The sequence below is a fragment of the Camelus bactrianus genome, unplaced genomic scaffold (genome assembly GCF_048773025.1).
Source record: "Camelus bactrianus isolate YW-2024 breed Bactrian camel unplaced genomic scaffold, ASM4877302v1 HiC_scaffold_34, whole genome shotgun sequence".
Classification (NCBI taxonomy): domain Eukaryota; kingdom Metazoa; phylum Chordata; class Mammalia; order Artiodactyla; family Camelidae; genus Camelus; species Camelus bactrianus.
In genome coordinates, this window is record NW_027413949.1 from 244,005 (window position 1) to 269,708 (window position 25,704).

At 40.0% G+C, this 25,704-nt stretch overlaps 1 long non-coding RNA gene across 1 annotated transcript in view; it reads right to left on the reverse strand.

The window, feature by feature from the left end:
* Positions 1 to 293: 293 nt before the first annotated feature.
* Positions 294 to 25,704, reverse strand: part of LOC141576796 (uncharacterized) — a 36,796-nt gene continuing 11,385 nt past the window's right edge. Inside the window, exons 3-4 of the long non-coding RNA XR_012505220.1 lie at positions 4,305 to 4,402; positions 294 to 571 (exon numbers count right to left, since the gene is read on the reverse strand). This is a non-coding gene — a long non-coding RNA (uncharacterized LOC141576796). The remainder of the gene's footprint in view (positions 572 to 4,304; positions 4,403 to 25,704) is intronic.

Here is a 25,704-nt window from a genome sequence, read left to right on the forward strand (position 1 = left end):
AGAATGACGGGGACAGCCTGCTCCTGACTCCGCTCCCCAGGCCGCAGCCCGGAGCACTGCAGTCAGGTCTGAGGTCCGGCCGGGAGCGCACAGCTCCACAGCCACTCGGAGCCCTGCGGTGCGGGTGGAGCTGGGACCGTGCTCGTCCATCACCCTTCCAGGCACCCAGACTCGGGAGTCTCCTGGGGGAATTTTTCTCTGCCTCATAATTCCTGTCTCAGCCTCTTGTGGAATGCGGTCCATGCCCAACGGAAGCAGGGCTTTAACCCTCCGGGACCCAAATCCATCACGGTTTGGATCCAGGATGTAACTTCCATGTTAACTCACCTGGTGCTCCCTTCTTGTGCTGAACTGCCCTCCCCCGTCGATGACATTAGGTCGTATTAGAAGTCCCGACTTGCTTGTCCTTAGCTAAGACTCTGAGCCTCTTGCTCAGTCTTCCTGACTGGAACCACTCTTCTGTGGCAGAAAAGCTTGGGCTGTCGGCAACCCATCATTGTCCTCGGTCTTTTGGGTTTTCTGTTGGTTTATGGTTCTCATGCAGGGATACCAATTTGCACATGAGAAACACCTGTAGACATTTTAAAAAATACAGACACTGGATCCTCCCCACTCTCCAGCCAAGGCTGGAAGCTTTCTCCCTCTAGCAGGGGTTACACAATAATTTGCTTGGGAATTGACCACACATATTGGCATAATCATGGTAAATTGCCCTTTACTCAGTGCTTCCCACGTGGCATTTTCTACTTCATGTTGTCTTTGTACGTTCATTATCACATTTAATCCCTGAATTATAGATAATCACCTTTTCTTTTGAGGACACTCCTACTTGCTAATCTTGAATACAAGTATCTTTGATTCTCTTAATCTATTTCATTCCTGAGTTTCCTGTTCCTGGATTTAAAGAGTGAATTATGGACACATGTATTTAAGATTCTCTTAATATATCTATCTGACTCATCCTCTAACCAAATCATATCTGGAGAAGAGAGATTTTCTCTTTTAAATATTTGCATTTTCTTACTATATAGTAGTGCGTACACACGGTGGAAAATGTAGAAAGCATATAAAGTAAGAAAATTACAGCCATACATTATCTAAACACCAAAGGACAGTGCTATGTCATGTTGGGCATTTAACCATTTTTCTTAATATTTTATCATAAAATTTCCCTAGGGAAAGTTACTTAACCCTGGAATTGTACTAGACTTTTGTCAAGTACAGAATAACATTCCCAGAAATGACCCCAACATCAAAATAGTACGTGAGGCTGGGAAGGCCATAGGGCACTCAGCTTATTCTCTGAGTCCTACAAAGAATGCTGTTAATTCACTGATGTTACTCATTCGATGCCTGTGAGTCACTCACTCACTCAGCTGGCTCGGACTGAGACCTACTTTATACCAAGTGCCGATCCAAGTGCTGGGGAGACCCCAGAGAGAGCCTGGATCACGGCATCACTGCCCTTCTTCATTTGCTCCCAGAATCCTACTCAACAAACCCACATGGGATTGGGGGGTGGAGGCAGGTGAGATATGGTAAAATTCATTTCATTATGTTCCTTTAGACATATTTAAATAGCATGAAAATAGTCACTAACTTTGATAAGTTTTCTTTTCCCTTCCGATGTATTTTTGAGGATGGGTATAGTTTTGGGGCAGCAAGAGTAATTGATAGATCTTTAGTATGTTAGGATTTTATATGAAAAATTAAGAAGGAAACTGGCACCTTATACAAAGAGAAGAGGCAGTGAGGAAAACACAAGCCACCCTCGAACTTGGCTACCATTCAGAATTTCTGGTATTCAAAAAAGGGAAACATAATGCAAAATATTTTCCCTAAATATTTTAGCCCAGAGTAGAAATACATGTAGGCAAAGTTCAGCTCACTGGAACCTACAACAATGTGCTTACTTAAGCGAAGGTATAAACAGACCACAGATACTATAATGCATCCTTTACTTTAAACTAGTTAATGTGAGCAAGTTTCATTTCACATGAATTGCTCAGTACCAATTTAGGAAATATATCCTTCTTGATTGGTAAAAATAGCTCACTGATAACCAGATTCAACAAAATTTAGTGTTAAATAATTAACCTATTTCCTTCAGGAAATGCTTTTGAGTAATCTGAGTTAAGTATTTCCTCTATCTGATCTATTTCTTTTCACAGAGAAAAGTAGTATTATTTGCACATGAGCTACTTTTACTCCTCTGGAGAAATCTGACTGTGAGCTCAGGGTAAGAGTTGTCTACTGCACAGTAGGGAAAAAAAAGATTCATTTCACAGCAAAGATCAGAATCTTTTTTTTGAGGGGCATGGTGAGCTGGGGGACAAGGGAAATGCCTTTGTTTAGAGACAGACCACAGTAATCCATCCTGAAGCTGAAAGATGAAGACCTTGTGAAGAAATGTGGAAGGACACACTGACACACAAATGTGTTCACTCTGCAAAAACAGAAAGAAGGAAAGAAAAAATAATTTAACTGCCCTATAAAGAGAATGGACAGAAAATTGGTAATAAGGGAGAGTGAAGGAAAGTTAGGGAAGGGAGGAGAAACAGTGAAAGGGAACTTGGATGCGGTGGGCAGAATAGCAGGTTTCTGGAGCTTACAATGAAGGATGATAAGAAAAAAAGTAAAGTTTAAAAAAGTTACAAAGTTTAAAATAGTTTAAAAATTAAAAAATGAAGTTAAAAAAATAATTTTTTTTATAGTGGCATGGAAGATTGTAAAATGATGGAGGTTTTTATTTCAAAATTCAAGTTGTTTGAGTTTCTCCTCCATGCTCCAAACAACAGTAAGAATTGCTTGTGTAATTGGTTTTGGGGGACACCACAGTGAGTGGTGAGCAATGCAGTTAGGTTGGCCAGGAGCAGAATGATTTTGTGGAAGGCAAGACAGAAGAGAGATCAACAGTTTCATGAGGACAGAAACTCAAAGCCAGAAATTATCTTAAAAAGCTTAGTGTGGTTGGCAGAAAAATGTTCCCCCCCAATATGTCTATGTCCTTATCACCAGAAAATAGGAAGAGGTCAGTTTCCCTTGCAAAGGGGGTCTATGATTTCAGATGCGGTTAACGTTGCTAACCAGCCTTCTCTAAGAGAGACGAGCTGGATTATAGAGGTGAGCCCATTGTAATCACCAGGGTCATTAAAGTAGGAAGAGGGAGACAGAAGAGGGGAGACAGGAGAGGAGATTTGACCACAGGATCAGAGTCAGAGGCACACAACCATGCTGACCTTGAGAGAAGGAAAAGAGGTCACAGGCCAAGAGACGTAGGTGGCCTCTGGAAGCCAGAAAAGTCAAAGATACAGTTTCCCCTGAGGCCTTCAGAAACAGCCGTGTCAATATTTTGACTTCAGCAGGCTCCTGCGTTCAAGAACCCTACAAGGTTAAATTTGTGTTGTTTAGTGGAGACTATTTCTTTTTCTTCCTACTACCATGTCATTTGGGGATACTTGTTACAACAGAAAGTGAATACACTAAGCTCCTTGAAATGTTCAGAAATTGCAGATAACACTGGAATGTCCACTTTGATATGGGATAGGGCTTATGTGAAAATCCAAAGGACAGTGTGACCTTTGCTAACATCTGCTTTTCTCATTTTTAGGAAGAGAACAGTAAGTCAAAACCTCTGTAGTTATTATTTTAGACAAATGTCTCTTAAAACATTATGTAGCCCTGTGCCTTAGGACACCAAGAGAGTCTCTGTTCTTAGAAGAACATGAATTCCATGAGATAGGGTCTTACATCTGAGTCCCACAGTGGTCTCTTATTGGCAATGAGAACTTGGGCAAATCATTTACCCTCTTTAAGCCACAGGATCTTCATTTGAAAAGGAAGATAAGAATAAGGATTGTTTGGGTGATTAAATTGTACACACACACACACATATATGTACAACATTTAATACAGTGACTAACACATACTAGGCACTCAACAAATTCCTGTTATGGATTTTTAAATGCATGTATAAAAGGAGGAGAAAGTTGCGGGAAGTTGTGGGAAAACTTAGTTCATGGCCCCAAAAAGGGCCATCTCTCAACGGGCTCTGATCAGTCAGTCCCCAGTGATGGGCTAATAAGCAGAAACTATAGCATTTGAGGATTTAATTTAAACATAAAAAGGAAGGAATTTAAACATAATTATTAAACAGGAGGTATGTTTACACTGTTGGCTGGATCATCTTATCTGGAGAGCTTTAATAAGCAGAGAGTCTCCCCTGTTTTAGAGATGGGCATGCAGGAAAATTACTTGGATGGGTGGGCCGTTCTCACCCCAAGATCACATGACTTAGTACTCACGGAAGTAACACCTCTTGTATGTTATTCCAGATGGACTGTCCTCCCATGATTATTGTCAGCTGCATCATCAGTTCAAGGAGACAGCCACCTGGGTCACACTGGAATATTAGAAAGAAAATCTCATTTAAATTTTAGATAGCTCTAACATGAAATAAAGTCATTATTTTATGCCTAAAAAAATCTAAGGAACAGAGAGTAAAGACACTCTTCATTGGGCAACTAAGAGAATACAAGAAACAGGTTAGACTGTCCGAACACAAAGCTGTATTCACACGTCTTCATTTCTGTATTTTCACAGCCAATACACCAGATCTCCAGGATAAGTCACAAATCTGCCATTAAAGAATGTGATGTAGAAACACGAGGAGTAGTATTTGACAAACTGGAAGAAGAACACCTTCATGGCTAGGTTGTTCCCACAGTCAGTCTGGTCCTTGGGATCTCTGCAGCTAGAATAAAGAAAAGTTAAGTCTGTAAAACTGTGAACAGCTTTGAGACCATAATCAAAGCCACGGACACATGAGTTAACAAGCTAAGTATGTATATATATATATATATACACAATTCACACTTTTTTCATATAAGCTGTTTTGAATTCCTTAAAATAGCTACTATGTTAATTCCAACTGTACACACTGTTGTAAGAGTTTCTCCCACTATGAATGCAATATCACACAAGGCAAAAAAAAAAACAAAGTCACCCTTTCCTTAAAATTTATAAGCACAACAGTATCCAATGGGCAAGAACTGTCCTCTGTCAGGTGTAAGTTGAAAGAAAGCTACTTCTAAACATCCTGCTAAGTGAAATTCTCTTGTCTCCCTGAACGGCAGGAAGGTAGGACTATTGAAGAAAACAAACAAAACACGGGGCAACTTGCTAGAAGCATTTGGGGAACATAAAACATCCTCCTAGTTCAAAATTTGAATTGGTCTTAGTGTTTTCAGAAGATGACCACTGAGCAGACAACTGGGAGAACGACCCAGCCACATGCAGTGTGTGGGAAGCAGTTAACTAGGGCCGCTAAGCCGCTGGCTTGGATACAAGCCAGAGAGAAGAAACATTTGTTATAGAAGCCACAGCTGATGAGAATGGAGCTACACTAACAGGAACAGCATGGGGGGGAGGACACATAAAAGTGTGATTACTTGTCCTCTCCGTAACGCACAAGCAAATCTGCCACTGGAACCACGACCCTCTTCCACTTATTTGCAATAGAGAGACTATTTACTTTCAACAATAGGGTACATGATCTAATGTAATTGAAATTATTATTAAGCACTGACATATTTACACAGAGCTTGGACATTCTAAAGCTTTCTTTGTCCCTTTTACTAATGCATAGCTGCAGCTAATTCACTTCTCATATAGGCTAGAGAAAATACGTTTACACTTGAAGTTTTCTAAAGACTGTAATGTACTGGAATTGAAGTGCCTAAAAGATAAAGTCTCTGTTTTGACCTGGTTCTAAAACTGGTGTAGAAATGACCTCAGCTGCAGAAGGAGCTTAACAGACTCAGTCATCTTGATTGCCACTTTCTCATATATGGCGTTCAGGGTCACGATGATGTTAAAACTGATGAGGGAAGCAGTGATGGGCGTGGCCCACCTGCACAGTCAGGTACTTCTGGATTGGGTCTCTTCCATTCAGGTTCTTGGGAAGTTCTGCTGAAAATACAATGAACACTGAAAGTCCGTAGACAATGATCCCAATAACTGAAGCAATGGTCAACAGGACCTGACAACCCAAATGCCCAGCAGCATAAGGCTCACTAATGATCATATTTTTACACAGAAAATTTGCCCCCAATCTACGCTTAAACAGACAACATGCACGTGCTGTAAACCTCACATAAACCTGAGAAGTGATGTAAATCGCATGTAAATGCCACAAGAGACGTGAATATCCGGCATGTTAAATTTTAGGGGAGGAGGAATGAAGGATGTCAAAAAGAATGAGTGCATCCACTAATGTAACATGCTGACAGCAGGAGCAGCTGTGTGCAGGGCATAAGGAATATATGGGAACTCCACTTTCTGTGAATTTTTCTGTAAACCTAAAACTGCACTAAAGAAGGAAGCCTGTTAAGTATATCTTTAAATGGCTGAAAATGGAGTAACTGGTGGCATGTTCTTTTGGAGACAAGTCTGTGATAGCAGAACCAATGAAAGTATCCCTTCTACATCTATAGAATTATTTAGGTTATGAACTAGTTGTAACCCATGAAGGGGATATGCTTCCTTTCAAGGGAGAACCTATCACTGATTCAGGGGTCAGCAGGTGCTAGCTGTCATCTTCATTCTGAATAGGACCAGTGAAGCTGTGGACATGCCCTGAGGGAAATAGTGGAAGTGACTGCAGGTCTCTGCTGATGAAAGCTTCACATGCTTTTCATACTCCTTGAGATCTTAAAATGGCAGGTACTCCTACTCCCTGCATTTGCACAAGATTCATGTCCCTGATCCATTGTAGTTCTGACTGTGTGGATTCAAGGGCAACGGGAGTGTCTGAAGCATAATTTGCACGTGGCTGGTAAGGCTTCAGTTCCTCACTAGGCAGGTATTTTTCTGCCCACTGAAGAATGCACATTAAAGGTACCATTTTTAAACTGTTTTCCTTCCATCTACCTTCTTGGTCATAGTCCAGAAGCATGTACTCAGGGTCCCTGGCTGCTCCTGATGGCTGCCCCAGAGAGAAAGCTACAAAGAATGTGAATTTCAAGACTAGGTGAACCACATCATGTTATTTACAGTAACAGCGGGAGGCTGGCTTGCACCTGCAGGGGAGAGCAGATGGAGTGTTTACAAACCCCTCCTGGAGCCACACTCCTGCATCTGGATCCCAGCTCCGATGCTAGCTGTGGGGCCTTGTGCAAATTTCTTAACTTCTAGGGGCTTCAATCTCCTCACCCATATAATGGGGGGATAATAATAGCAATTTATAGGACTATTGTGATGAGTCAATTATTTACTAATTGTGAAAACAATTAGAACATTAACCACAGGCATGTGAAAAACTATACCTAAGTATTAGCTATGAATATGGTGACCAAAGTCTTAAAAAGGTGTTTTTCTTAGTTTTTAAGCCATCACTTTGTAGAGAAAGCATTTTATTTTCTCCTCTACTCTTTCATCATCCTTTTCTTCACAGTAAGCCTTCATGATTGTGAAAGGAATAACTTTTTGGTGTGTGTGTGATTAAATGTGAAAATTAGTTAAGGCTGTGAAAAATGTATTATACAAGGTATATTAAGCCTTCCTCTCTTGTACAGCACATATAGGCTATTTAAATACTATGCATTTTTAAAAAGTCTGCATAATAATTTTTTAATTATGTATTAAGTAATCTTAATAGTTAAGATTCTTTAAATGCTTACTATTGCTTCAGCACACATCTATTTTTCTAAATCCTCACAATCACCCTGTTGGGAAGGTAATATTATATCTCTTTTACAGATGAGGAAATAGAGCCACATGGAGATGATGCAATTTGCCCCAAATGAAGCAACTATTAAGTGAAAGAACTGAAATACTCAAAGAGCCCAAAGACACACTAACTGTAGAGCACTGTCTACTACATGGTCTGTGAAATCAATTGTAATTCATTTCAGAACTTTTACAAACTTGACACATTTCCATTTTTCTTCCAAGCACTTAATGGGTTCAATATTTCTTATGAAACAGGAAAGCTTTCCATTCTCCTTCCTCAAGTTTCTTCTTATTTATCATCTTTTCTGATCATAATTTTAACATTTGCTCATTAAAGATAATTTGAAAGTACTCAGTACTGGACAGAAATGTTGTCCTGGATCTGTCCCCAGTCTTAGATGAGGGCCCAGAATTTGCTTTAGGATAAATAACCTCCCTTTTGTTTTTAGTCCTGTGATTTAAGCTCGATTAACCAACTCTTTCTGAAGCACCAGAGGTAGATCTCAGTTGGTTTAAGACAAATAATACCCCTCATTGTATTGGCCTCGCACATGATTGGAGAATTGGCAAATAACCCAGTAAGAGCCACTATTATGTGAGGAGATACGTGCTTGTGCCCATGTGAATGATAAGCTTCCTCTATCAAGAGAGGAAGCTGCCAAAGAGACCTCTCTTGGTTTGGATGGATGATCTGGGATGCTGAGTGCCTAGAAGCAGCATGCTGAGACATCATTGGACACAGAATGAAGACAGGACAAGACCAGCCCTTGACATCATCTGGGCTACAGTATCTCTCCTTGACTGAAGCCAGACCTCAGATCTGAGGTTTTCATTTACAGGAACCAATAAATCCCATGCATCCCCATTTTTTGGGTGTTGTTTAAACACATTGGAAATTGATTTTGTCACCTACAATGAAAGGACTCCAACTCTGAAAATGAATAAAAAATAAATTAAGGAAAATGCTTCTACCTATAGACATAATTCCTTCAGAAGGGTACATTGTTTGTATATTACAAATCATTTTATATATTAATTTTATTCTCAAGCCTATCGTAAGTGTAACATTTTGACATGTCATAAAATATTTTCATGGACACACTTTTTCATGGCTGCAAACTATTCTACTTTGTGAACGTTTGGAAGAATATTTTGGCTGAGATTTTATATATATATATATATATACATATAAAAATATGTCTGTGACTTGCATCCGTACTGACTTTTCCCTGCCATTTTGAAATACTTCCTGATTAAAAGTTTTTCAAAGCTGAATTAGTTGATTAAAACATAGGAATATTTTTGACTCTTGATATCAACTGCCAGACTGCTTTCTAAGAAAGCTTGAGGAGTACACCAGAAATTAACACAGCATTGTAAATCAACCATACTTCACAAAAAATATCCAGTAACCTAGGCATGGGATTGGTGATCACTGGCATTTCATCCTCATAAACAGAGCTGTGTCACTTGAGAGGTGGAAAACTACTTCATTTTGATGTGCACTGAGTGAATTACCATTGGAGTGTGACATCTATTTTTCTTTGTGAATGTGTGTTCCTTTTCTCTGCCTTCTATGCTCCTGAGATTTTTTGATGTTACCTTTGAAGTGATCTGAACTCTCTATGTATTGAAGGAATTAGCCCCTTGTTGGATTTGTAAACAAATAACATCCTCTGGTGTTTTGTTTAAAATTAGGATGCTTCTGATGCATGGAAATTTTGTATACTTTCCTCAGAAACTTACTGTTCATCTAGAGTTTGTGTAAACATCCATATTTATTTCTAGTTTTTTTCTAATTGTGTTACTTTTTAAATGTTTCTGGAATTTCTCACAATATATGGTTCACTGTATGATTTCAATCTTTTCTTTTCCCCCCAAGTAGCTAACGAGTGTTCCATTCACTGAATAACCTTTATTTATCTCCCTGATTTGTAATGCCTTCCATCTCTTATATTAAATTATTATTGATATCAGAGCCCATATCTGGACTTCCTGTCCTATTTTCTAATCTGGCTATTCTTGAACTACTAAAAGTCTCATTATCTTATTAATTATTATATTACTAATATGATTTTATTCACAATAAACCCCAAATCAATTTTATAACTTCTGATATTTTGGAGATATGATCTTTTAATCTAGAATCATGTGATTAAAGCATCTTTTATATCTTTCAGTAGTTTTTACTTTTATTTTTTGATAGTTCCTACTATCCTTTTCTTAGGTTATTCTTAGACATTTTACCTTGGTTGTTACTCTTGGAAAATTTTAGAATTCTTAATGCCTCCATCTGGTCTCTTAATCAGACCCTGGAGAATCCTAAACCACTGATCTGATTTGAACAAATGAGGTGAAAAGAATAGGGGGAAGCACTGTGAGCAGAAGAGACTCTGGAACCTCCAGAGTGGCGCCCTGCATTGGCTCAGATGTTCTCTGGAAAAAGTTTTCTCTATGAGACTTCATAGTTCCCAGCTTGATTTTCAGTTTTCTCAGGATTTCACATTAGATTTTAAAAAGTCTGTGGCAGGTTCTTACCCAGAAAAAGAGCACTTGCACAAAGGGTTATATGTATAAACTTTCCCCAGGTGGTAAATGGAAAACTCTCTTCTTCCTAATTAAAAAAACAAGTTAAGTCAATCAAGGGATTACACCAATGAAATGACTTTTCTCCTAATTGGTCAATAAATCCTAAACATAATTTAAAAAAAATAATTTTCAGACATAGCCTCATTATTTGTAATTGCATGGGTTTTTTCCTTTTTTTTGTTCTTTTCTTTTCCGTTAACGATGTCAAACAAACAACAAAATACGTACAGTGTTCATTTTAATACTATTTTTTGAAAATGCATATGTGAACAGTAAACTATTTCCCTGCCATGGTCTGAGCTTGGGGGTCTGGGTACCTGACGAGGCCTGAGCTTGCCTTAGATTTCAGAAGTGACGGTAGTGACAGCATAGAGTCCGTGCAGGACAGAATGTTTCACAGGTGTCGGCAGCTAACTGGTCTCCACTGTGTGTTTCTTGGTTGAGCTTTATGTGTTAATTAGCTACAACTATGAAGTTTTAGAGTTTACATTTTAGAGTTTATATTTCGAATATTTTTAAGAGATGAAATCAGTAAGAATCAAGGTTTACCTGGATTATAAAAACAGATATAGTATAATAATAGCTGTCCCTAAGTACATGGCCCTTCCTCTGTGCCAGGAAGTCTTCCAAGTAGATTCTGTACATTACTTCGACCCGTCATTGCCACAGTCATGAAGAAGCAACCCTCTTATTCTTATTTTATAGGAAACTATGGCACAGAGAAGTTAAGTTGTCCAAGATCACTCAGGAAGCAAGCTGCTGTGTTCAAATATGAATTTAGGCAACTTCATTCCCAAGCTCTCACTACCACAACGCTGGCCTCTCTAAACAATGGAGCATACTTTCGCAAGTAAAGTAAAATGCTTCAATTAAAAAACTAAACAAAAAAATATTAGGCAATTTTTTAAAAAAGGAAGTACGATAAAGTGAAATGAGTTTTCATCTTCAATTTTTCAACAAGCATGTTCTAATGAAAATTTAAACTTATTAGCTGGCAATTTTAAATTTAAAATTGGCAGTTTAAATGACCAAAAAACTTTTCTTCAGTATTTTTTGTATGCTGCCAATATGATACGTTTTTGTTTTTCAGGACTCAAAAGCATTATGAACATCTAATTTTGTCTAAGTTTCAGCTTTCAACTCTGAATGTACAGTCTTTTACCAACATATGCTTTGACCCCCATCTTCAGTTGTAAACAATGGGAAATATACATAATGGGGATTATTAGAAGCTTATTACATTGTAAAAGACAAATGTCACTTTCTATTGGTAGCTGAACCTCATTTTTTTCCATTTATAAAAAGAGGAGTTTTACCTGCTCCCTCCAGAACTTTTCAGTGCCAACATTCTGTAGATCTGTGATTCAATTTATTAAATCTATAGTTGGAGACATTTTCAGATGCTCCTAGTAAAAGCATTTTCTTTCCAAGAGTTATTCATGTTCACAACATACTGTCCTGCTGCTGCTGACTGCAAGTACCATCAGCTCTAAATTATCTCAGCTGATGGAAAGAAGCAATAATACAGATGACTCAAAAAATCATCTTTTCATAGCTCTGGAACGTTGATACAAAGATATATAGTTTTATTTTTTTAATTTTGCAGCAGGAGTGGCAGCAATAAATTTACATTTCCAATTATATAAAATGCCTAGCTCAAACACTGCTCAAACACTGATGGCATCTCAACAAATGTTTCCCTGCTTCTCCTAACCCTTCTCTGACTTTAGGATGAGAGTCATGCTGCTTTGTGCACATCCCAAACGGAAGTGGGAGCAGTGACCGGGACTTAGTTAAAGACAAAGGGGCACCTAGTCTACGATGAAAAGGAGGCGGCAATAATGAAGGCACATGTGAAAAAATGGGAGTCAACTATAAAAACCAATGTGTCTTTCCTCCTACATCTATGTCATAGCAGCTAATTTATATTTTGCATTTATTTATTGGTGTTATGAAAGGATAAAAGTCAATGCCTCTTTTCTTATACACTTATACAAGACTTTTTCTTTTCCCCCTTTTTACTGTTACTATGAATGAAGGACCACACTTCTCTTCTGTGTACACCATTCCAGTCAGTGCTCCTTCAACTTGGCTGCACATTAGAATAACCAGAGGAGCTTTAAAAACTTCCCTATGCCAGAATGCACCAAAGGCCACTAAGTACCATCCGAGTTAGCAGTGATGGAATCCAGGCAACAACATTTTTTAAGGTACCCTGGTGATTCCAACATGCAGCCAAGGCTGACAAGCCCAGAAGTAAACAGACTAAAGTGCATCTAAACAGCGCCCGCTTTTCCTGGGTAATCTCATCTGTCTCCACGTGGGGACACCGCGCCTCCTATTCTGGCTGGACTTGTTCTTCCTGTTCAAACGTGTCCCATTTTTACTCAAGTTCTGCCTGGCGCCGCTTCCAGAACTCCAGAAGTAAGGTGACTAACAGAGAGAGAGAACAGCAGAATGTGGATCTTCAGTGATGACTGATGCTTCAGAAACCAGTACTTAATATTTATTACCCTTAACACTTTCGTAAACGGTTAATAAAATCACATTTATTTATAGGCGATACTAAAGAGAAACATGAGTTAATGCCTTTTTTTAAGAAAAAAGAAAATGTAGATTATTTATTGAACTTTTGGAAACAGACTAGCTCTCTAGCTCAAGAAAAAGTTATTAACGTGATGGTCAGACGCAGGTGACTGTGTCTGATGCTAAAGTACCTGCTACCAGCACATTATGCCCACTAAAAACACAAATATCAGGGGGATGGGTATAGCTCAGTGGTAGAGCACGTGCTAAGCATGTACAAGTTCCTGGGTTCAAGCCCCAGTACCTCCATTAAAAAAGAAAATTAAAAAAAGTAAAATTAACTGTCACAATTTAAAAGCAGTGCACGGTCCACCCTCCAAGCCTTCTCCTCAGATCCCTGTCTCTTCTGTCCAAAGGACCTGAGGGTGGGGAAGGGGATAACAATGCTTTAGTAACCCTTGCATTTCTATTTTCCACCACCCCAGTCACACAAAATTAAAATAATATTCTTAAATATGGAAAACTGCCATTTTCCTCAATCTTCGGTAAAGTAATTTTTAGAAATCGTCAATCTGTTTTAAGACTCGTAACTTCAAATAGTAGACAAAAACATCATGAAATGTTTATTGAAAAATATGGCTTCAGGGTAAATCCCCTAAGCCCTTCTTCCAACCAGACTGTTACCCCTAGGCCCTAACTCTAGAGAAATTCCAGAATAACCACTGTTCCCTCCACCATTATACCTGAGTCTCTACCATGCTCTGAGAATAAAGAGAAAAAAGACACAGTCCCTGCTTCCGGGAGCTCCTAGGTGCACAGGACTTATCATGAAATGATGGCTGAGGAGGCGTGTTAAGACGGCTTGGATAACAGTCAGCAGTGGGTGCTCGGGGCAGAGAGCCGGAACTGTAGCCAACGCTCTCCCAGAGGAGGGAACCACTGTGGTGAGTTCTGAGATGCCCTAGAAGTGATCAGGTGAAGTTATAATGTTAAGGCCATTTCTCCCTGGGGAGCTGCACATGCAAAGGAGGGAGGCCAAAGAGAGCCAGGTCACTTCCAGGAACTGCAAATAGTCTAGAAGTGAGAACAGGGTGTGGGAGGCAGGTGAGGCAACCAGGTGGAGAGATCACAGGTGCACATCACACAGGACTCTGTGTGCCTCCAAGGTAAAGGAGACATGCAAAGTGATCTAGAAAGAAAAAAGATAGAGGCAGGGAGACCTATTGGCAGGTTCATGTGAAGGCCTGCTGAGGCCCCGCTAGGAGGAGAGAGAAGAAAACATTTCAGCAGGTGGACGGATTGGCCACAGATGTGATGGAAGGGCAGGAAGAGGTCAAAGATGCCGGCCAGCTTTCTGGCTTTGGCAGTGTCCTAAATTATAGTGCCATTTCCTAAAACAAGAAGGGCAGGAAGAGGAGCAAGTCGTGAGAGGAGACAACTGATTCAGTTCTGGCTGGGTGCCTGTGGGCTCCAGGAGAGATGTCCAATAGGCAAATAAAGTCTAGAAATCGGGAGAAAGTTCTAGGCTGAGCCAAGTAGTTTTCCTGCTTCAAGAGGCTAATGGTTGTGAGTGGACAAGCTCACGAGAAGAGATGTAGAGGGGTAGCTCTCACCGTCCTGCACATGGGAAGCATCTGGGAGCCTTTAAAACATAGTGCGCCCCAGCCTGGTGTGGGGCCTTTGTACTGTTTATTGTTTTTTAAATACTTTCCTTTTTTGGGGGGGTAGTTAGATTTATTTATTTTAATGGAGGTACTTGGAATTGAACCCAGGACCTCTTGCATGCTAAGCAAGTGCTCAGCCACTGAGCCATACCCTCCCCACCATTTTTTTGTTTTTAGACATTAGCTCTACTGAGCAGTCAGGGTTGAGAATCAACCTGTAGAGAGCAGAGAGCCTTGGGGTAGAGATCAAGGAGAAGCTTCCCAGAGCCCTGCAGACCCCAGCAAGGGCAGCCGGAGATGCAGGGAGCCTCGGATGGGCTGTGAGGAATGTGAACTCAACACTCCCCAATGACAAACATGTTTCAAGCACCCACTTCCCAGCAGTGTTTCTTCTGAGTTTACTACTTTTCCAGTAATACTGGGTGAGAATAGAAATAATCTGGACAAAGGGATCAAATTCAAATGCTCGTTCTGACCATTCTTAGCTGCGTGATTACTGATTAAAAGGTTACCGGTCTGCCACGTGTAAACTGGGGGACCTAGAATCGTGCTCGTGGGCTGCTGTGAGCGTAATGAAATGACAACTATAAAGGCACTCCTGACTCTCAGAGGTAATTGCTACTATTGTCCCCATTTGGGACACCAAGAAACAGAGTCACAGAAAGCTTCAAACATTTGCCCAAGATGAAGGTTAGTGTCTGGAATCAAGCCAATGACTTCGTGGATCCAGAGCCCAGGATCTTCTTACGAATAACACGGCACTGCCCAGGCTCCCTGCTCCAAAACCCGCCTCCCTTTGGCTCAGTTCCATGGGCCCTGCGCTGCACAGATGTCGTCACTGCCTGCCTGCCCGCCCGGTGTCTGACCCCGGCACTGCTCCCTCCATCTCACACACCGCTTCCTTGGGCACACAAACCCTCACGAGGCCATTGCTGTGGGTACTCGGATGTTTACACGGAAACGCAGGTGGCAGCCCAGCTTTTTGCTATAGATGCTGCTGTCAGTGGAGGCAAAGAGCTCACAGTTGGTGGCGGAGGCCACTTCTGGTATCCTCCTTGGCTGGAGAGCTGGATGGAATCCAGTTTCCCTCTGCAACTTAGACATCCAGCATGAGAGTTATGTAAGGCCATCTGGCCTCTCAACATAGAAATGATGCCCCCGCAGTCGTACTTAATATTGTAATCTCCTGGCTCCACCAGGGAGCAGAGGCCATGGCCTGTTGTCCAACAAGTTTTGTTTCCTTACACGACAGCTACAATGGGGTGAGTAAACACCGGACCAGAAAATCTACAAAGCCCTCGTGTACTATTTCCTGACACTTGCAGGTCACCCAAATACCCCAGATCCTCCAAGTAAACAACTAGTAAGAGGAACTGAGCTGGCTCGTCTGTCAGATCCCTGATGGCAGGACGGATTTGTCCTCTCCTGCTCTCGGGATCATCCGTTCTCCTTCTGTGTGCCCTTCCCCGATTGAAGGAGACTGTTCTTTGTTTATGGGCTATGGAGTATTTGTGGCTGTCTGACGAGAACCTTCGAAACTAGAGCTCTTGGTGAGAATGGAAGCATGGCACCCACGTCTCATGAGCTCAGCTACCGAACAGCCTCATCTAGCCAAGACTGTGGCCAACACAAGGGGTCCACGCTGTTGAGTGTTGGGTCTGGAGAGCAATGCCTCCACCACTGAGAAGCTGCCCCACCACTTGTGCCCTTGTCCCCATCCAGGGGGAGGTGACGCATCCATGGGGTGAAAGCCTTGAGGGCACTAGGTGACTGTGGACCAAGCTGTGACTGGCTGGTCCTGCCCCCCAAGTGACCCATGTTACCCTCACATGCAGAAAATCCCCAAAGAGACCCCTGCTTGAGGGAATGGGTCACCTATAAGCCAACTGTCCTCGGGCCACCTAAGAAGCAACACAGTATACACAGTGAGCCACCCACTCACTACAGTATCCAAGGCTCACAGTTCCCTCATGTGACACCATGTACCCCCAGCAAAAAGAAGACCGTTACTTTGTAATTGACTTGAGAATTCTACTGAAAACACTGCCTTCCACCTTCCACTTATGAAGTTCTTTCCACTGTGTCCCCTGCTCTGCAATTGTGCAATCAGTCCAGAGCTCCCTCATGAGAAAGGAAGGAAGGGGCCGGGCAAATCCAATAAAGGAATGGCACAGCCTTTAGCACCAAGATGGTGGAAAAGTCAACTCCCAGTAGATCTTGAGCTTCAATACACACTCACCGAAATACAGCAGGATGTTAAATGGCACTCCCACAGGTCCCAGGACAGGTTCAAGGCTGACCATAAAATGTCAAAGGGTGAGTGGTGGCCCAATTTCTGGGAATCCCAACACCTTTCCCAAAGCAGTTGGAATATTCCTCCCACTTATTAGCATATGAAGATACTGAGTGCATAAAATCCAACAATCCCACACCTCGTGGTTGCTCTCTCTGCTGAGATAGACAGCACACACACTGTCTGTGGAGTGTGTATCTACTTTTACTTTAAACTGGAGCACCCAACCCCCATGCCTCATGGCCTTTCTGTTGCCTTCTGAAACAGCCCACTCTGTCCATGGTGTATATATCTCTCTGAATAAATCTACTTTTACTGAACTGTGGCTCTCGAATTCGTTGCTGGGCAAACCAAGGACCCACACTTGGTGAGGTGCATCCCAGGGACCCAAATACGACCTGGGATATGGCCATCCTCTCCCCCACATTTTCCTGTATCATACATTCCTTCCCAAAGGATCTCACCTTGTGCACGCCAAAATAGACAGCACTCATGTGTCCTGACCAGGATCTGCTCCTGTGTGTATCATTTCTTATTTCCACTAGAACATCAACTTCAGGAGGACAAGGATTTGGTTCTGTTCACAAAGGAAGCACCAGCACATCACAGGTGCTGGAGAAGTATTAGCTGAATGAATGAGCTGTGGGAAGTCCTGGGATTTCCACCTGGAACTCCTAGCCTCTTGGGTCCCAGCTGACTACAGGTGCTCCCTGCTACTCATGGCTGACCTCTTGCCACCACTCTCTGCTCTGCCATCACCTGAGCTGGGATGAGCTGAGATGGGCACACACCCCGGAGAGCATGGCGCATGGTTCATGCCGTTACAACACACTCGCCCCTTGACTGTTAGAGGTTACTTAGGGTGGACAAACTGAAGGCAGCACCATGTGCACCGCCCTACCCCACAACTCACTTGAAGCACCAGGACTGCACACAGGGGAAACGCTGGCCCTTTGCAACCTAAGGAGAGGGACTATGGGTGAGAAGAGGGTCTCTGTCAACTAACAGTCTCTTTACAAGCCCAGTCTTAGGAAAGCTCTTTAAAGATACTTTTTGTATCATCCTTGTGTTTCTGTAATCCCTCTAGATTTTGTCATTTTAATCTACACATCAGAAATACAGATATTCTTGAAATCTCTATTGATTTTCAATGAAGAAAATCCTCAATTTCCTACACTGCTAAGAAAATTACTGCACTTTATTTAAAAAAAGCAGCTTCCTTTCATGACTTCCTATCTTCAAACACCTAATTTCACAAGAATCAGTGAAGCAGGACATGAAAATCATGCTGTGCTTTATCACCTACAGGTGGGCAGGGATGAAATGAATGAGTACTGATCTCATGAGACGGGTGAGGGTGAGGAAGGACCAAGGATGAGAAACCAACATTTTCTAACCCATTTCTCTTTTTCAGAGTCCCAGACAAAACAGTGTGATTGTATCAACTAAAACAAGAATATCTGCACCCTTCTAAATGCACGCTACAACTTTACTACTACACACGACACTCTGTCACTGACCTAAAGGCTGATGACAGCCAAGAAATTTGCAGGGATCTTATTCTGTGCTCATCCCTTTTTGTCTTTGGAACCTCAGGATATTTGCCTCCTCTCCCTGAGTGTCATTTTCCTCATCCTTCAAATGGGAGTGTAACAGTCATTTATTTGCTCAGGGTCTATTCGACAACTGGAGACGGCTTATGAAAACAACAACAACAAAAAAAGCAAAACAGAAATTCTGATCTGTGCTGTCTTCCTCCTCCTCCCTGAACATGAATGGCATCTTTCACTGAATCCCGAACTTAAGGAGTAGTTCTGATGAGGAAGTCACAGGACTGCCGTGTAACTGAGAAATGACCTGGTGTAAAAGAATGAATTGCCAGCAAATCCTCAAAACCCATAAGGGTTGAAACCCTGGGAGCTACAGGCATGGGTGGGAGTTCCTTAGTACCCCATTTCACAAATGGGGAGAATTTTGCCGGATCCATGAAAGACACAGATAGCCCAGTAAAACCACACCATGTTTTGGAGTACACCAGGGCCACGTCGATGCTGACCTGTACTTCTTCGTGTCCCAGAGCAAGGGCCCTGGGCAGGGGTGACTGTGCTTGAGGCTGGACAAGAACTTTCTGTTCTGTCTCTTTTGCTCTCTCTCTTCCTGCAATAAAACAACTGGTAGGACTCTGGTGGGGAGCAATATACCCACATTCTCCGGCAAACCACACACCAGGCAGCTCTAGCTGATCTGAGAGAGGACTCTTCAATGAACATATATACATCAAAGTCAGGCAGAAGGCTGCCTGTGACCTTGGGAATCCAAACCAGCTTGTCCTCTTAATCAGGATATTAGACATCTAAAGAAAGTGTGCACCAGATGAAGACGATGCATTAGACAGCGTTGGTGGTTATGGCCAGCAGTATCTAAGGACAAGTCATGCTCTGGCAGATGGGAGCATTTTGGTTGCTTTAAGAGTTTGCTACTGAAGGGCTGGGACATTTCATTGGGCCTTGAATCTCCACACCTCTTTACTCACAAAGGCAGACAAGTTAGGTGAGCCTGCTCAGCCTTTATTCCAACTTCCTAACCAAAATGCTATGAGGTTGAAAATATATTTCTCAGACTCTTCTGCAGCAAGGGTTCCAGATGTGGCTTTAAAAATGCCCATCAGAGATTGAGATTTACAAATATTAACTACTATATATAAAAATAGCTAAAAAAACTAAATTTCTTCTGTATAGCACAGGGAACTATATTTAATATCTTGTAATAACTTTTAATGAAAAATATTATGGAAAGGAATTCATACATATATATGTGTATATGAATGACTGGAACATTGTGCTGTACATCAGAAATTGACACATTTTAACTGACTATACTTCAAATAAAAAAAAATATATATATATATAATGCCCATCAGCAGCTTCTGAGTGTCACTTAAAGCAGAAACCCAGATGAATGGAGGCAAAAGTGGGTGGAGGAGCTACGTTATTTTGCTGGGGTGGATGCAGCGGGCATGGCAGGGATCTAGAAGGAATGCTCACAACAGCCACTTACTGATCTGCAAGTGAGTTTTGGTAATAGCTTCCTGAAATCCTCCCCACCCCTCCTGATGAGCCAGGTGTCTGGCGTTTCTCTGGAAATCACTAGGCACAGCCTGGGACTCAAAGGTAAAAATTAAAAACTGCAGTAAGGTAGCGAAGAGGCTGGCAGGACGTGTTGGACAAAAGTAGGTCAGAATCAACAAAGAATGGGGAGGGGATACAACGTGGGCTGAGGACCCTGACTACAGTTGTGGATTGTCTGTGTTAAGGACTCTGAGTCAGTATGAGTAGATGGATTGGTGTGGACTAAAATGGTGGCCATTGTTCAGATAAATATGTGATTTGGACTTTATTTATTAGAGGAGGGATTTTTTTCCCCCTTCAACATTGATCATTCCTAGGGAGCAGAAAAATACTCTGCCACACAACATCTAAGTGCAAAAGAGATGCTACGGGATGGTGGTGGTGTGAAAAATTTCAGTCCCGCAGTTCCAAGGTTTCCTTAATGAGGTTCACAGCAGTTGGTACTTAAAATAAAATAAGGTACTTATAATAAAGACATCATCATATGTACATATCCTTAAAGATACACATATGGTGCTATAAGTGGTCCTGAAATGTGTTCTACATTCTAAAATTCGATGAAATAAAATCAGTAGCTCAATATGCCTCTCGGCTCTATAAACATGATGTAGCTAATGATCACAGAAAACAAGATCAGCTAGTAAATTTGAAATTTGTCTTTTCCAGTGTCAAAGATAATATTTTTTGCTTTACTTAAAAAGCATTTTTTTAATTTGGACTGTCAGTGTCCATTGGTATATGGGGTTCAGTAGATATGTTCAGATGTTCTAGACAGTGAATCAGAGCAAAGACTGAGGTTTAGACAGTAGTTCAATGCCTCACCCGTGTAATCATCATCCACATATTGCTATACTGAAAATCCTTAAAACTGAGAACTTCATTAAAACAACTAAAAGAAAGGGAAAAAAATAGCCACAGACTAGTGGAAGATTTGTAACGTGTAAAAATGACAAAGGGCTATTCATGAGCATATTCTTAAAAACCCCTACACTTTAATAAGTAAAACAACAAACGGACAACAGGTTGCACACTTCTCCCTGTAGGAGAAGCCATGCAGATGGACTCTTATGTGAATGGGGCTGGAGCTGTAGAATTAGTTACTCTTGCAAGTAACTCAGTTAAAAACAAATGCAAATGGGATACACTTCTACAATATCTGAGTAAAAATCTTGGAAAACTTACTCCTCTGTTAAGCAATGACAATGGCAAAATTTGTTAAAATTAACCTCTGCAGAACTCTGGAAATTTAACCAAGGCTTCCAGCAATAAGGGGAATGTTTATTTGAGAAAAAATAACAGCTAAATCTCCATAAAGATAGTCAGTTTTGTCATATCGTAACTTGAACTACCCCCATCCCCGTATCCTCACCTAAATGGTGGCCTTTAAAAGCAACAGTCTCACAATCAAGGAAGGGGCAGAAGTGATTTGAAGTTACCCAAAAAATCCGCCCCCAGAGAGCTGTCACTAATTCACCTATCTCAAACTCATGCTGTGCAAACAGCCTGTCCCCAGAGTGTTTGTGGAAAACAATCAGCAGTGAGTAACTTTACAACTGCATGAGGCAGTGGTACCAGTACAGGCTAATTAGATGCTGACTAGGAAACTTAGAAGGCAAAATTGAGTATTGAGACTTTCTGGGGGTGGAGGTAGGGTTAAATAGCTCCAAAAAATTCTGAGAATTGTAGAAGTGCGTACACATGTGTGGCATATGGCAAGGAAAGATCTGAGAAAATCTTAAGCCTTCAACTCTGGCTGAACTTGAGGTTCTGCATAAGCAAGAACTAAAGTCTACAGAATAGCTGCAGACTGCCTGCCGGTGCTGAGGGCATCCTTCAGCATGCAGGCACACAGCCACCTGGCAACAGCTCAAACGATTGGCTCCAGGCATTGAAAGAATTCACTGTCCAATCATTATTACAGTGATGACAACTAGGCTTTCTGCACACATACAGATCTCATGGCCATGCATGATAAAGAATACAGACTTTACAGAATTTGTTCAGGAAAGTAACTAAATAAATATCTGCAGCAGCAATGACAATGGAAACAATGATAAACCCTGGAGATGAGGAAAATCTGGCTTTCAGATCTGCCATATTGTAATATTTTAAATGTCCAGTTTTCAACAGAAAATTACAAGATGTACAAAGAAACAGAAAAGTTTGGCCATAACACAGGGGAGAAAGTAGTCAATAGAAACTCCCTGAGGAAACCCAGACACTGGACTTACTAGACAAAGACATAAATAAGGAATTACACATATGATCAAAGAGCTAACCGAAACCATGCCTAAAGAATTTAAGTATGTGAACATCTCATTGTACAGAGAATATCAATAGATAAAATTTACATTAAAAACCAACTGGACATTCTAGAGATACAAATATAATGACTAAAATGAAAAATTCAATAAGAGATTTCTCTGTAGATATGAACTTGTTGAAGAAAAAGTCAGTTAATTTAAAACTACTGAGATTATCCAGTCTGTGGAACAGAAAGAAAAAGGAATGAAAAAAAATGAACACTGTGTCAGAGATAGGTTGGACACCATCAACAATACCAATACACATATAATGTGAGCGCCAGAAGGAAGGAGAGAAAAAAAGGGGTAGAAAAAGTATATAAAGAAATAATGGCTGAAAACTTCCCAAATTTGATGAAAACATTAATTTGTACATCCCAGCAGCTCAACAAACTCCACGTGGTATGAACGTAGAGACATCGAAAATAGGCACATCAGACTAAGTGTGTCAAAAGAGAAGAACAAAGAATCTTGACAGCAGAAAGAGAAAAGAGGCTCAACATATTCAAAGGCTCCTCAGTAAGACAGTTGATTTCTCATCAAAAACCATGGAGACCAGAAGGCAGTGGGATGGTATCGTCAAAGTGATAAAAGGAAAATACTGTCACCAAGTATTTTATAGCCAACAAAATGATTCTTCAAAAAAAAAAAGAAGAAATTAACACACTTCTACAAAATCTGAAAGGATCAATTGCTAGCAGGCCTGCCCTACAAGAAATACTAAGGATAGTCCAGCAGGTGTAAATGAAAAGACACTCACCTGAAAAATAAAGAGCACTACTACATGAGTAAGAAAATAAAACAGTATAAATACAGTATTACATGTACGTGTTTTCTTCTATTTGATGTAAAAGACAACTACATAAAACAATACTTATGAAACAGTGTAGTAGCACTTATAAATGCATAAAGGTGTAACTTGTATGACAGTGACAGCATGAGGAGGGGGAGGGAAAAGATTGATATCAAAGCAAAGTTTTTGTGTACTATTGAAATTAAGTTGGCATTCATGTGAACTAGATTGCTTTAAAACAATATGTTAATAATAATCTCCAGGGCAATGGAGGAAAAGGAGGAGGAGGAAGAGGAGGAGGAGGAGGAGAAGAAAAAGATAAAATAAACAACAAATTAAAATGGCACACTTGAAAATGCCTACTTTGTAAAAAAAAGTGTAGTAATAGAGCATTGGGGAAATAAAAAGTCATATAGAAAGCAGATAGCAGATGTAACTTCAACCTGATAAGAAATTACATTAATGTAAATGAATTAAATATTCTAATCAAAATAGTAAAGGCAGAAATAAATGGAATAGAGAATAGATGAAGAACAGAGAATAATCAACAAAAAGAAAAGTTGGTTCTTTGAAAAGATCAAGAAAATTGACAAATTTTTAGCTAGTACTGAAGAAAAAAAGAGAGAAGGTTCAAATTACTAAGATGAGAAATGAAAGGAAGGATGTCACTACTGCCGTAACAAAAATAACAAGGAATATAAGGGAATACCATGAATACTTGTATAGCCAATAAATGAGATAATCTAGATGAAATGGATAAATTCCTAGAAGGATATGTGACTAAATCTAATTCAAGGAGAGATAGAAAACTCAAATAATCCTACAATAAGTAGTGACTGAAACAGTAATCCAAAACATTCCCACAAGGAAATGCTAGGCCAGTATGGCTTTGCTGGTGAATTCCATCAACTAATTAAAGAAAAAACAAAAACAAAAAACAAACAAACAAAAAAATGCTTCACAAACTCGTCTAAAAATAAAGAGGTGGGCACACTTCCCAATTCATTCAATGACACGAGTATCACACTGATACCAAAACCAGACAAAGGCATCACAAGAAAACTAAAGACTATCTCTTATGGATATAAATGCAAAAGTCCTCAACAGAATAAAAGCAAATCCAATCCATTAACATATAAAATAGACCACAATTCAGTGGAATGTATCCAGGTATGCAAAGGCACTTCAACATACAAAAGTCAATTCATGTAATATGCCATATTAATAGAATAATAGATAAAAACTAGGAATAGAAGAGAACTTCCTCAACTTGACAGAGAACATCTATGAAAAACCTGGAGCAAAGATCATACATAATGGTGAAAGACTGAATTATTTCCTCCCAAAATCAACATTGTACTAGAGGTTCTAGTCAAAGAAAACAGACAAAGAAAATAAAGCCTCTAGATTAGAAAGAAAGAAATAAAACTATTTCAATTCCAGATGACATGATATTATACATTGAAATCACAAGGAATCCACAAAGAAAAAAGAGAGAGAGAGAGAAAAAAAACTATTAGAATTAAAAACATAGTTTGACCAAAATTGTAAGACACAAATCGATATATAAAAAAGTAATTATATTTCTATACAACAGCAGTGAATAATCTAAAAATAAAATGTAGGAAACATTTTCATTTACAATAGCATCAAAAAGAATAAAATACTTAGGAATATTAAGAAAAATATGTGGAATACTGAGGAAAATGTCTGAAACTTGTATATTGAAAACTAAAATACTACTGATAGAAGTTAAAAATGACCTAAAATAAATGGAAAGCTCTTCTGTGTTCATGGATCAGAAGCCTTATCATTGTTAGGATGGCATTTGTCCTCAAAATGACCTATAGATTCAATGCAAATCTGGCTTTTTGGGAGAAATGAGCAAACTGTTCCTAAAACTATGGAAATGCAAGATACCCAGAATAGTCAAAACAATCTTGAAAAAGAACAAAGTTTTGAAGTTTCCAAATTCAAAACTCAGTAACAAAATGGTAATCCATACAGTGTGGTACTTGCATAAAGGACACACAAATAGATTGAGAGAAAAGAACTGAGAGTCCATAAACAAACTCTTACATGTAGCCAGTTAATTTTTCGTAAAGGTTCCATGACAATCCAACGGGAAAAAACTAATTTTTACAAAAATGATGCTGGGACAGCTGAACATACACCTGGAAAGAAAGAAAACTGAACTTTTATCTTAACACCATTTATGAAAATTAACTCAAAATAAATCACAGACCTGAAATTATAAAACTTTTAGAAAATGAACAATGAGAAAATCTTCAGGATTTTGAAGTACAAATACTTCTAAGATATGACAGCAAAAGCACAAACAACAAAAGAAAATATATCAAGTGAACTGGACTTCAGTAAAATTAAACACTTCTGTGCTTCAAAGGACTTCATCAACAAAGTAAGAAGACAATTCACAGAATGGGTGAAAATATTTCCAATATTTTCCCTGATAAGGGACTTTTTATCCAGAATAGACAAAGGAGACTTAAAACATGAAAATACAAAGACAAATAAAATTAAAATGGGCAAAGAATTTGAATAGATGTTTCTCCAAAGAAGACATACGAATGGGAAATAAGCACATTAAAAGATGTTCAACATCAGTAGGCATTAGGGAAACAGAAATCAAAAGCACAATGACATGCCACTTCATACC